The 12,785-nt window shown below is 51.4% G+C and overlaps 1 long non-coding RNA gene across 1 annotated transcript; it reads right to left on the bottom strand.

Moving 5' to 3' along the window:
- Positions 1 to 10,087: 10,087 nt before the first annotated feature.
- LOC116409666 lies at positions 10,088 to 12,464 on the bottom strand. The gene is made up of 2 exons (XR_004221894.1): positions 11,748 to 12,464; positions 10,088 to 10,290 (listed from the first exon to the last, which is right to left on the bottom strand). It is a non-coding gene; the product is annotated as an uncharacterized LOC116409666 (long non-coding RNA).
- Between the last annotated feature and the right edge of the window lie 321 nt (positions 12,465 to 12,785).

Below are 12,785 nucleotides of genomic sequence, written 5' to 3'. Positions count from 1 at the left end.
GGAGAGAGATAAGGTACAGTCTGCCATCAGGTGACTCTCGGCCGTACCTGGTACTAATGATTGTACCTTTATCCCCTCCTCCTAAACCTGTCAATCATTAGTACCAGGTACGGCCGAGAGTCACCTGATGGCAGACTGTACCTTTAGCCCCTCCTCCTAAAACCTGTCAGTCTGCCATCAGGTGACTCGGCCGTACCTGGTACTAATGATTGTACCTTTATCCCCTCCTCCTAAACCTGTCAATCATTAGTACCAGGTACGGCCGAGAGTCACCTGATGGCAGACTGTACCTTTAGCCCCTCCTCCTAAACCTGTCAGTCTGCCATCAGGTGACTCTCGGCCGTACCTGGTACTAATGATTGTACCTTTATCCCCTCCTCCTAAACCTGTCAATCATTAGTACCAGGTACGGCCGAGAGTCACCTGATGGCAGACTGTACCTTTAGCCCCTCCTCCTAAACCTGTCAGTCTGCCATCAGGTGACTCTCGGCTGTACCTGGTACTAATGATTGTACCTTTAGCCCCTCCTCCTAAACCTGTCCGTACAAGGCAGTCTATAGTTCTCATGTTAAAGGGGAAGTAAAATCAAGTAGAATTTGTTTTAGTGCCAATCTCCCCCCCCCCCCCCCCCCCACCAACCCCAACTTACCTGTGACCCATAGCATATCCAGAACTGCAAAGCCACACCCCTTCTTTGGCCATGTGACTTTCAGTCCCAGTGGGTCGGGCCGACCCAAAATGTCATTAAAAAAAAATTTGTTTCTCAACATATTGACAATTTCCGATTCCGTTGGATTTCTGTGAATATCGATTGTATTTTCACCCCTTTTACTCCCATTGATTTGCCCCCTGTGTTGCCCCTGCAGATCGAGGAGGCGCTCATTCGCAGGAAGAAGATGGAGCTGCTGCAGAAATACGCCAGCGAGACCTTATTGGCGCAGAGCGAGGACGCAAAACGACTTCTAGGCATATAAATGGGAGTGGCCTAATGTGCCGCTATTTGTGTATATTTGTACAGAGCAATACAGTCTGACTTTTCTACTTCTCTGTGGCGCCGCCTCTGTCTTCTTCCCCCTCAGGGTACGGCCAGGTCTGTGCTGCAAGCAGTGTGGCAACCCCATCTCCTGTATATATACAGCTGGGGGTGATGGTGGCGCTCTAGGCCTGGCCCAGAGAAAAGAGACGCAAATAGTGAGACACCATTTATTTAAGTAAAATCCTGTACAAATGGGCCTCTCACAGGAGTGCGGTGTTACAGTCGCATCAGCCCGACGCGTTTCACGTCATGTTCGTTGCGCTTCTTCCGGAGCAAAATGTACTGAACCGGACCCTTCCCTACACCCCCGCCGAGCCGCGCGTTACAGTAACATCTGTATATGCACAGAGGGCGTTTGCGCCATGAGCGCGTGAGAGTGTACGTTTGTGTATCTGGCAGGTAGTTATAATGGATATAACCGCTAAATACATAAATAAAACCTGTAAGTAGCCCCCGGGGAAACTGCGCTCGCCATAAGTAAGAAAAAAAGCGCTAAAATGATTAATACACGTCACGCATAATAAATAAATGAGATGATCCCACCCCCCCTACAGGAGCCCAATGAATGCACTGCCCGTGCCAATGGAGCAGGAATACAATATACATGTGCGTAATAAATCCATCAGGCTGTATATGCAGGTAGCGGACTGGCTCCCTCCCCCGCCCCCCCTGTAGCGGACTGGCCCCCCCCGCCCCCCCTGTAGCGGACTGGCGCCCCCCCCGTAGCGGTGGGCCCCCCCTCCGTGTAGCGGACTGGGCCCCCCCCCTCCTCTGTAGCGGACTGGCGCCCCCCCCCCTCCTCTGTAGCGGACTGGCGCCCCCCCCCTCCTCTGTAGCGGACTGGCCCCCCCCCTCCTCTGTAGCGGACTGGCCCCCCCCCCTCTCTGTAGCGGACTGGCCCCCCCCCCCTCCTCTGTAGCGGACTGGCCCCCCCCTCCTCTGTAGCGGACTGGCCCCCCCCCTCCTCTGTAGCGGACTGGCGCCCCCCCTCCTCTGTAGCGGACTGGCGCCCCCCCCCTCCTCTGTAAGCGGACTGGCCCCCCCCCCCCTCCTCTTGTAGCGGACTGGCCCCCCCCCCCCTCCTCTGTAGCGGACTGGCGCCCCCCCCCCCCTCCTCTGTAGCGGACTGGCCCCCCCCTCCTCTGTAGCGGAACTGGCAGCCCCCCCCCCCTCTGTAGCGGACTGGCAGCCCCCCCCCCCCCTTGTAGCGGACTGGCAGCCCCCCCCTCCTCTGTAGCGGACTGGCGCCCCCCCCTCAGCCAGTGCAGAGATACAGGTACATGGGGAACGTTCCTGCAGGGAATCAGGCCAGACTAATGGCTCCAGTAACCCCATGGGGTTGGAAGGGGTTCAGTGTGAATACCCAGTAGGTCTCCTGTTGTCTCAGTCTAATAAACCAATCCCCACCCAATATGTTTGGGGAGATCTGTTCCAACCCCAGGAATCCTGTGGTGCCCCCCCCCCCCCAGGTGTAAATCCTTATAATGTTGTGATCAGTTCTTCCTGCCGCGATGTTCCCTGTGGGGTCACTGACCCTCCTGCTGACTGTACTGACGCTTCTCCCTACGTGGAATTTACCGTATATAACACGGAGCCACAATTAACAAACACATTTATTGTGGGAGCCCCTTCAATGGGGCAGGGGGGCCCCAACCTTTCCTACTGGGGAGCCACAGTCACATGTAGAAAGACTTGGGGGGCAACACAAGCACCATAACAGTTCATGGAGGAGCCAAATAAGGGCTGTGATTGGCTATTAGGGGCCTCTATGCAGCCTATCAGCTTACAGGGGCTTTATTTGGTAGGAAATCTTGTTTTTATTCAACCAAAACTTGCCCCCAAGTCAGTAATTCAACAATAACTCCCTGGTTTGGGGGCACTGAGAGCAACACCCAAGGGGTTGGGGGGAACATGTTGCCCTGAGCCACTGGTTGGGGGCACTGAGAGCAACATCCAAGGGGTTGGGGGGAACATGTTGCCCTGAGCCACTGGTTGGGGGCACTGAGAGCAACATCCAAGGGGTTGGGGGGAACATGTTGCCCTGAGCCACCGGTTGGGGGCACTGAGAGCAACACCCAAGGGGTTGGGGGAACATGTTGCCCTGAGACCACCGGTTGGGGGCACTGAGAGCAACACCCAAGGGGTTGGGGGGAACATGTTGCCCTGAGCCACCGGTTGGGGGCACTGAGAGCAACACCCAAGGGGTTGGGGGGAACATGTTGCCCTGAGCCACTGGTTGGGGGCACTGAGAGCAACACCCAAGGGGTTGGGGGGAACATGTTGCCCTGAGACACTGGTTGGGGTCACTGAGAGCAACACCCAAGGGGTTGGGGGGAACATGTTGCCCTGAGACACTGGTTGGGGGTCACTGAGAGCAACACCCAAGGGTTGGGGGAACATGTTGCCCTGAGGAATGCCAGGGGGGCTGTAAGGTGCCACAGACAGTCACTATTTATTGGGCTTGGGGGGGCTGTTTGTGCCTCTGGGTACTGGGAATGCCAGGGGGGCTGTAAGGTGCCACAGACAGTCACTATTTATTGGGCTGGGGGGGCTGTTTGTTCCTCTGGGTACTGGGAATGCCAGGGGGGCTGTAAGGTGCCACAGACAGTCACTATTTATTGGGCTGGGGGGGCTGTTTGTGCCTCTGGGTACTGGGAATGCCAGGTGGGGCTGTAAGGTGCCAAAGAAAGTCACTATTTATTGGGTGTCAGGAAAGTCAATTAAGAGAAACCTTTTCAGCCAAGGTTTTAAAAAACAGTGCAAAATACAATGGTTCCTATATAGAAAGAAACAGTTTAGAAAAAATGTACCCCCATCCTCAATTTGGTGCCAGAACTGAAGGTGAATGAGGGCTTCCCTCTGTTCAACAACTGGCCCATGGGCAAACTTTACTGCTCTGAACAGCAGGGGTAGGGGTATGGGTAGGGGAGAGGTCCAGTGGGTAAGGCAGCACCAGAACTAAATACAGCCCTGATCTCTTTCCAGTTAAAAATCTGTGGGAGCGTTTTAAAATTGAGGTGCACAAATATCTTCTGCCCAACCTGAATAACATGGGGCAGAACTATTCAAATGAATGAGGCAACAGTGTGCCAGTGTACTTACCCCCAGTGTCGGGCGCCCTAGGCAACCTGGTCGGCTTTGCCTGCCCCCAACCAGTCCCCCCCATACACAGTGCCCCAATTGCCCCGAAGACAGGGCCCTCCGAAGATGGTGTTCTTTGGCTTCTTCTCCTTCAGCGGCAGCTCCGGTGACTTCAGACTCCTCCAAGAGACAGGCCCTTTATAAGGTTGCGCACGGGGCACAACCAATCGGATTAGCCGCTGACAACCAATGAAATTTAAGATGCCCAATGTTAAGGTTGACTGGGCCCTTATTTGATTATCCAGAAGCATGGCTGGGCCCCCCTTAAATGTAGAATTCTCCGGGACGACTGTGCCCCCCTGATGGCGGCCCTGGCTATTTATAACTGGACGATCTGGAGAGCAAGCATTTTGGGAAAAGGTAAGGGAATGGCAATGCCAGGTAATATATTTATGCGTTATAGACAGAAGCCAGGTACTGACTTGGAGTAAAAAATAGGTCCTGGCATTTCAAGGACACAAAGGCCCAACAGCCCAACAAATAGTGATTGCCTATGGCAGGGGTGGCCAGACTTTTTTCGGTCGCGACCAATTATCCTGCAAGGTCTTTTAATCAGCAGGCTTCTTGTGACACTGTTTCAGCTATCAACCATGGGCAGTAACTCATGGCAACCAATCAAATTGTTGCATTCATTGTTCTACCTGCAGGTGACTGGAATAATCCAAACTCCAATTGGTTGCTATGGGTTACTGCCCAGGGGCAAATTTGCACCAGTGTTAATAAACAAGCCCCCAGAAAGATCTTCCAGGGAAGGTACATCTGCCATTGACTTCTACATAATATCGACTAGTTTTAGATGGCAAATTGTTGAATTCGGAATCGTCGCCAAATATCCAAAAGCCGCAACTTTTTATTTGGTGACCTTTAGCGCTTTTCTCTGTAATAATAAAACAGTACCTGTACTTGATCCCAACTAAGATATAATTACCCCTTATTGGGGCAGAACAGCCCTATTGGGTTTATTTAATGGTTAAATGATTCCCTTTTCTCTGTAATAATAAAACAGTACCTGTACTTGATCCCAACTAAGATATAATTACCCCTTATTGGGGGCAGAACAGCCCTATTGGGTTTATTTAATGGTTAAATGATTCCCTTTTCTCTGTAATAATAAAACAGTACCTGTACTTGATCCCAACTAAGATATAAATAATCCTTATTGGGGGCAGAACAGCCCTATTGGGTTTAATTAATGTTTTATTGATTATTTAGTAGACTTAAGGTACGAAGATCCAAATTACAGAAAGACCCCTTATCCGGAATACCCTTTGTCCCAAGCATTCTAGATAATGGCTCCTATACCTGTAGTATATTCGAGGATCAGGTTAAAATAAAATGATGTCTTCATACAATGAAGTTCATGGAGCCTTTGAGCAGACTAGGGGCCCAAAAATTCTGGGGGACCACATCTGGCCCACAGGCCTCCAATTGCACAACCGTGATCTAGACTGTTAGATGGTGCTTTGTTTCAATGGGGCAACTGGGAATGGGAAGGTCGATTTCCATGGATCAATAAGAATATAATAAAAGGTTCCAAAGCAACAGTTGATGCCAGTTTGGGAATGGCACACTTTTCCATATCCCCAGGCTGAACCTGGTGCAGCTACAGAAATATATATAAACCTTGTACAAACATAGCCACAGGCAGTCACAGAAACCCTATGAATATACACAATTGATGCATTACTGAGAATATACTCATCCCACAAGTTGCCTGACTCTTAGGTCAGTAGGTAGAAATGCAGGAATCGGGTACACCGGGGCATCTAAAGCTGAGCTTCATACGTATGGGCCGTAGCAAAGAGCTTTCTGAGCGGCTGTCTGGGTCAAAACCAGACCCTAGTTGCACCCACCAGTGATGTAGGCAGAAGTGGTCCATGTACAGGCCCAAAGTGGGCAACAAGGGGCTCAGGCCTTGGGTCTGTGTGTACATGACCAGCATGGTGTTTAATCAGTGCTTAAGAAACTGCCAATAAATCACCATAAACCACTGCTTATTGCCTCCCAATACTCCCTGATAGCTGCACCCATTGCCAAAGGCATTGTAGTCCCTAAAATCATGTTGAGTAAAGGACTTTGCCCCAACCTGCTGGGTGGATTACCCAATCTAAAGGGCTTGTAAACCCTGCTGCACTGCATTGCTCAACCCAACTGTATTTAGTTGGTGCCGGACTACAAATCCCAGAATAATGCAATATATAATGAAGGCTGAGGCATGCTGGGAGCTGTAGCCTAGAAACATTGGAGTTGTATTCTTAAAGCAATATTGCTCAATGAAATGTATTGAAAACTTTTCCCCAAATCTCCAGCGACCCCTCAAAATTAAAAAAAATCCCCCAATGAGAATCCCAGCTGATGTGAGTAAATCCGGCTCCCTGTTCTCTGTTCCTGCAATTGGAGTTGGGAGCAGGGCCGCCATCAGGGGGGCACAGGGGGTACGACCATCCCGGGCCCGGGCATTTTTAGCTGTAAAGGGGACCCGGCCGCGCCAGAGTTTCCGGGCCCCCTTTCATCAAGCCCGGGCCCAATCTTCAGTTGCGTCTTCCTCTACGTGCCGCGGCTCTCTGCTGCATCCTCGCTTTTATAAGGTTGCGCCCGTGCGTACTGACGTCACACGCACAGAGCACAACCTTAGAAAAGCACAGAAGCAGCTGGGAGCCGCGGCACAGAGAGGAGGACATCATGGGAGCAGGACGCTGCTGGGATGAAATTGAAGGTGCTTGGGGCCCTGGGGGAAGCTGAAGGATGCTTTGGGGGGGGGCCCTGGTGGAAGATGAAGGATGCTTTGGGGGGGGGCCCTGGTGGAAGAGAAGGATGCTTTGGGGGGGGCCCTGGTGGAAGATGAAGGATGCTTTGGGGGGGGGCCCTGGTGGAAGATGAAGGATGCCCTGGGGGAAGATGAAGGATGCCCTGGTGGAAGATGAAGGATGCTTTGGGGGGGGGGCCCTGGTGGAAGATGAAGGATGCTTTGGGGGGGGGGCCCTGGTGGAAGATGAAGGATGCCCTGGTGGAAGATGAAGGATGCTTTGGGGGGGGGGGGGCCCTGGTGGAAGATGAAGGATGCTTTGAGGGGGGGCCCTGGTGGAAGATGAAGGATGCTTTGGGGGGGTGCCCTGGTGGAAGATAAAGGATGCTTTGGGGGGGTGCCCTGGTGGAAGATGAAGGATGCCCTGGTGGAAGATGAAGGATGCTTTAGGGGGGGGCCCTGGTGGAAGATGAAGGATGCCCTGGTGGAAGATGAAGGATGCTTTGGGGGGGGGGGCCCTGGTGGAAGATGAAGGATGCTTTGAGGGGGGGCCCTGGTGGAAGATGAAGGATGCTTTGGGGGGGTGCCCTGGTGGAAGATAAAGGATGCTTTGGGGGGGTGCCCTGGTGGAAGATGAAGGATGCTTTGGGGGGGGGGCCCTGGTGGAAGATGAAGGATGCTTGGGGGGGGGGGCCCTGGTGGAAGATGAAGGATGCTTGGGGGGGGGGCCCTGGTGGAAGATGAAGGATGCTTGGGGGGGGGGGCCCTGGTGGAAGATGAAGGATGCTTTGGGGGGGGGGCCCTGGTGGAAGATGAAGGATGCTTGGGGGGGGGCCCTGGTGGAAGATGAAGGATGCTTGGGGGGGGGGCCCTGGTGGAAGATGAAGGATGCTTGGGGGGGGGCCCGGTGGAAGATGAAGGATGCTTTGGGGGGGGGGCCCTGGTGGAAGATGAAGGATGCTTGGGGGGGGGGCCCTGGTGGAAGATGAAGGATGCTTGGTGGGGGGGGGGGGCCCTGGTGGAAGATGAAGGATGCTTTGGGGGGGGGGGCCCTGGTGGAAGATGAAGGATGCTTTGGGGGGGGCCCTGGTGGAAGATGCAGGATGCTTGGGGGGGGCCCCTGGTGGAAGATGAAGGATGCTTGGGGGGGGGCCCTGGTGGAAGATGAAGGATGCTTGGGGGGGGGCCCTGGTGGAAGATGAAGGATGCTTGGGGGGGGGCCCTGGTGGAAGATGAAGGATGCTTGGGGGGGGCCCTGGTGGAAGATGAAGGATGCTTGGGGGGGGGCCCTTGGGGAAGCTGAAGGATGCTTGGGGGGGCCGGAGGATGCTGGGGGTGCCCTGCGGTATGTGTAATTTGGGGGAGGACCACTGATGTTTTAGGGGGCCCTGGGCTGGCTAGCAATGATTTAGGGGGTACCTGCCCTGGCACCAATGCAAAACGTAACCCCTGGCTACCAATGTCTCTATGTCTTTTGTATTGATGGGGGTGTGTGGGAGGGGCCATTGGGGGTGTGGGAGGAGGGGGGCCCAGAAATTTTTTTTGTGAGGGGCCCCGTGATTTCTGATGGTGGCCCTGGTTGGGAGCAATAAGCACAGTTTCCCAGCACTGAACAAGTCTGTCCCTTTATCCCCATGTCTGATTCCTGTGCCATATAATGACGGGGAAAATGCCATCATTATCTCTATATGTAAGGTACCAGCAAGATGGCCGACACAGTGCTGGGAATCGGGATTCTTAGTGGTGAATTCTATTGCATTTTGGTCAGTAGAATTCTCATTAGTGAGTTTTATTGCATCTATAATTATGTTTTTGGGCAACTTCTATAGCATAACTAGGTTTATAACCCCCTTCAGGGTCCGCAGTGAGGTGTGGAGTCCTTTGTCATTGTTACTTTTTATTACCTATCTTTCTATTCAGACCCACTCCTATACATATCCCAGTTTCTCATTCCAACCACTGCCTGGTTGCTAGGCTAGTTTGGACCCTAGCAACCTTATTGCTGCTAAAAGGCCAAGACGGAGAGTTGCTGAATATAAAGCTAAATAATTCAAAAAACACAAATGTATGTATGTATGTATATCTTTATTTATAAAGTGCTACTTATGTACACAGCGCTGTACAGTAGAATACATTAATACAAACAGGGGGTTATTAAGATAATAGATAAATACTCTGTATAACAATAAATACAAATAAATAAATACAAATAAATAAATACAAGATACAGTTGCAATAAGTTAAGAGTCAAAGACACAAGAGGATGGAGGTCCCTGCCCCGAAGAGCTTACAATCTAGATGGGAGGGTAACTTACGGACACAGTAGGTCACAGTGTCACAAATAATAAAAAAATGAAGACCAATTGCAAATTGTTCAGAATAGCACTCTACAGGGTTGGACTGGGCCGCCGGGACACCGGGAAAAATCCCGGTGGGCCCTGGCCCTAGTGGCCCAGTCCGACCTTTGCCGGCGCTCCCCCTTCTGACTGTTCCACCCCGACGCGTTCAATTTATACGCACTCAGGGAGGACGTCAGGTGGGGGTCCTGCGGGGGGGTTAGGGGGGCCCCTGGGGGGGGTAGGGGACACGGCTGGCTGGGGCACCTGCAGGGCCCCTGGGGCGGGAGCCCCGGTGGGCCCTGCACCCCCCAGTCCGACCCTGGCACTCTACACAACATACCAAAAGTGAATTTACTGAAGAACATGTTTACAAACAAGGAGTCAAGAAACAGGGCCGGAACTAGGGGTAGGCAGAAGAGGCAGCTGCCTAGGGTGCAACGATGGAGGGGCGCCAGGCAGGAGCCTCTCCTGCCTACCCCTAGCGCTACTTTGTCATTGCCTCCGCCGCTTGTCATTAGCGGCGGAGGCAATGACTGAACTAACCGCCACGCCCCTCCCACCTCCTCCTGTGCATTGGCGCACATGCGCCGTTCGGGGGGCAGGGAGGTGGGCGGAGTTTGCCGACCGGGTTGCCTAGGGCGCCCGGTCGGCTTGGCCCGCCCCTGACAAGAAATCCTGTTTTTTTTGATAGAGGACTCAGCACAGCGTTTCTGTGAATGCTTATGGCTGTATTCACGTAGACTGTTCTGATAAAGCTTACTTAGCATTGCAAGGGGAGAGCACCCCTTACTCTCTTAGTAGTTAAGCCAATGCCCAGCATTATTGCCAGGATACAGTAGTTGGAGTGAGCTCGGCAAAGCTCTGGCGCACAAGAATATTCCGGCCCTGCATCCAAATTTAGAGTTCTACAAGCCTCCAAGATCCAACCCAGAGGTGAGTTTGTGACTTTAATTATACAATAGAAGGAGGAGGAGGAGGAGTAGTACCATGGTGCTCGTGCATTTCCCTCCCAGGGATGGGTACCTGACCTTACATTACATTACATTAACATTTATTTATAAAGCGCCAACATATTCCGCAGCGCTGTACAATAAGTGGGTTACATACATTGGACATACAGAGTAACATATAAAGCAATCAATAACCGATACAAGAGGTGAAGAGGGCCCTGCCCAAAAGAGCTTACAATCTACAAGGAGAAAGGGCTGAGACACAAGGTGTGGGAATGGGCATGACCAGAGTTGTGAGAGGTGGGGCACAGGGTATTGCTAAACTAGATTAGGGTAAGCCTCTCTAAATAAATGTGTTTTTAGAGATTTCTTGAAGGCAGAGAGATTGGGAGAAAGTCTGACAGTTTGTGGGAGCGAATTCCAGAGAAGGGGGGCAGCCCTTGCAAAGTCTTGAATGCGAGCGTGTGAGGAGGGAATGAGAGAGGAGTTGAGGAGCAGGTCAGTAGAGGAGCGTAACAAGCGGGTTGGATGGTACCTAGAGATGAGTTCAGAGATGTAGGGTGGGGCAGAGTTATGGACTGCTTTAAATGTGAGGGTCAATAGCTTGAATTTTATCCTGGATGGTAGGGGAAGCCAGTGCAGGGATTGGCAGAGCGGCATGGCAGAGGAGGAGCGGTTGGAGAGGTGTATGAGCCTGGCAGCAGTATTCATTATGGACTGGAGAGGGGACAGTCTTTGGAGGGGAAGGCCAATTAATAGGGAGTTACAGTAGTCCAGGCGAGATATTATAAGAGAGTGAATAAGAATTTTGGCAGCATCTTGGGTGATAAATGATCGGATTTTGGAGATATTTCTTAGGTGAAAGTGACATGATTTGATAAGTGATTGGATATGAGGGGTGAAGGACAGGGCAGAATCAAGGATAACCCCGAGGCACCGGGCCTGGGAAGATGGGGTGATGGTAGAATTGTTAACCGTTATAGATACCTCGGGAACAATGTGGGCGTTGGATGGGGGAAAGAGAACCAGTTCAGTTTTAGAGAGGTTTAATTTCAGGTAACGTTGGGACATCCAAGTGGAGATAGCGGACAGGCAGGAAGAGACGCGAGTTAGAAGCTCTGGGTTGAGATCAGGAGAGGAAAGATAGATCTGAGTATCGTCAGCATAGAGGTGGTACTGACAGCCAAAAGAACTGATTAGTTTGCCAAGTGAGGAGGTATAGAGAGAAAATAGTAAGGGGCCCAGGACAGAGCCTTGGGGAACCCCGACAGAAAGAGGCAGGGGAGAAGATGATTCCCCATTGTAAGAGACACTGAAGGATCGATCTGAGAGATAAGATGAAAATCAGGATAAGGCAGTGTCACGAAGGCCAAGAGAGCGGAGAGTCTTGAGGAGAAGAGGGTGATCCACAGTGTCAAAAGCAGCAGAGAGATCGAGAAGTATTAGTAGCGAGTAGTGTTTTTTGGCTTTAGCCGAAAGGAGGTCATTTGTTAGTCGGGTTAGAGCAGTTTCTGTGGAGTGTTGTTGTCTAAAACCTTGTGCTGCTTATTGTTTCATTAGGAAATCCAACTGAATCTCAAGGCTCCGGGGCTTTTGCTGAACTGACTCTCAAATCCCTCACATCCTTCTCATGCCCCATTCGCTGTTTGGCGGATGCCGTTGGGATTTATCAGGCCTGTGACCTGAGATTAGTGGCTGAAAGTGAAGGTCACACACACCAGCCTCCCCCTTAGCCGTATAGCAGGATGGATTATAATTCCCTGCAGCCATCAACTATATGTTTAAAGGGCACCGCTCACAATTAGATGCGGCCAAATAAAGCCCTGACCACTCTTTAATACCGGCCACATATTGAATCCACGCCTTGCATGGCTAATTAACAAATCATTGAGATGCATGCTGCAGACTGAACTGGTTCATGTACAGCCATGCAGCATGCATCTATATGAATTGCTAATTAGCCATGCAACATGTGGATTCAATATGTGGCCAGTATTAAAGGGGTGAGGTGGCAACCCTAGAACTTGGCAGGACCCACACACAGACCAATAGGCTACCAGCTTGGCTGGGTGGGAACTGAACTGCCACCACTTTCCATAGAAGGACACTGAGCCCTGAAAGACTTAAAGGGACAGTAAGACCAAAAATGTAAAGTGTAGCAAAGCCCTGCAAAGGTAAAAGTTTGTGTTTGCTTCAGAAAGACTACTATAGTTTATATAAACAAAGCTGCTGTGTAGCCCCGGGGGCAGCCATTCAAGCTGGAAAGAAAAGCACAGGTTACATAGCAAATAACAAATAAGCTTTCTAGATTCCCATTGAATTCTACAGAGAATATCTGTTATCTGCTACGTAACCTGTGCCTTTTCTCCTGTTTTTCCAGCTTGAATGGCTGCCCCCATGGCTACACAGCAGCTTTGTTTATATATAAACTATGGCAGTCTTTCTGAGGCAAACACACAGCTTTTACCAGTTCAGGGCAACAGTACATTAACCCATTATCCAGAAAGTTCCGAATTACTGAAAGGCCGTCTCCCATAGACTCCATTATAAGCAAATAATTCTAAATTTTAAAA

Source organism: Xenopus tropicalis, chromosome 3 (genome assembly GCF_000004195.4).
Source record: "Xenopus tropicalis strain Nigerian chromosome 3, UCB_Xtro_10.0, whole genome shotgun sequence".
NCBI lineage: Eukaryota > Metazoa > Chordata > Amphibia > Anura > Pipidae > Xenopus > Xenopus tropicalis.
Note: the sequence above shows the minus strand (reverse complement) of the source record. Positions and strands in the feature narration are given on the sequence as shown.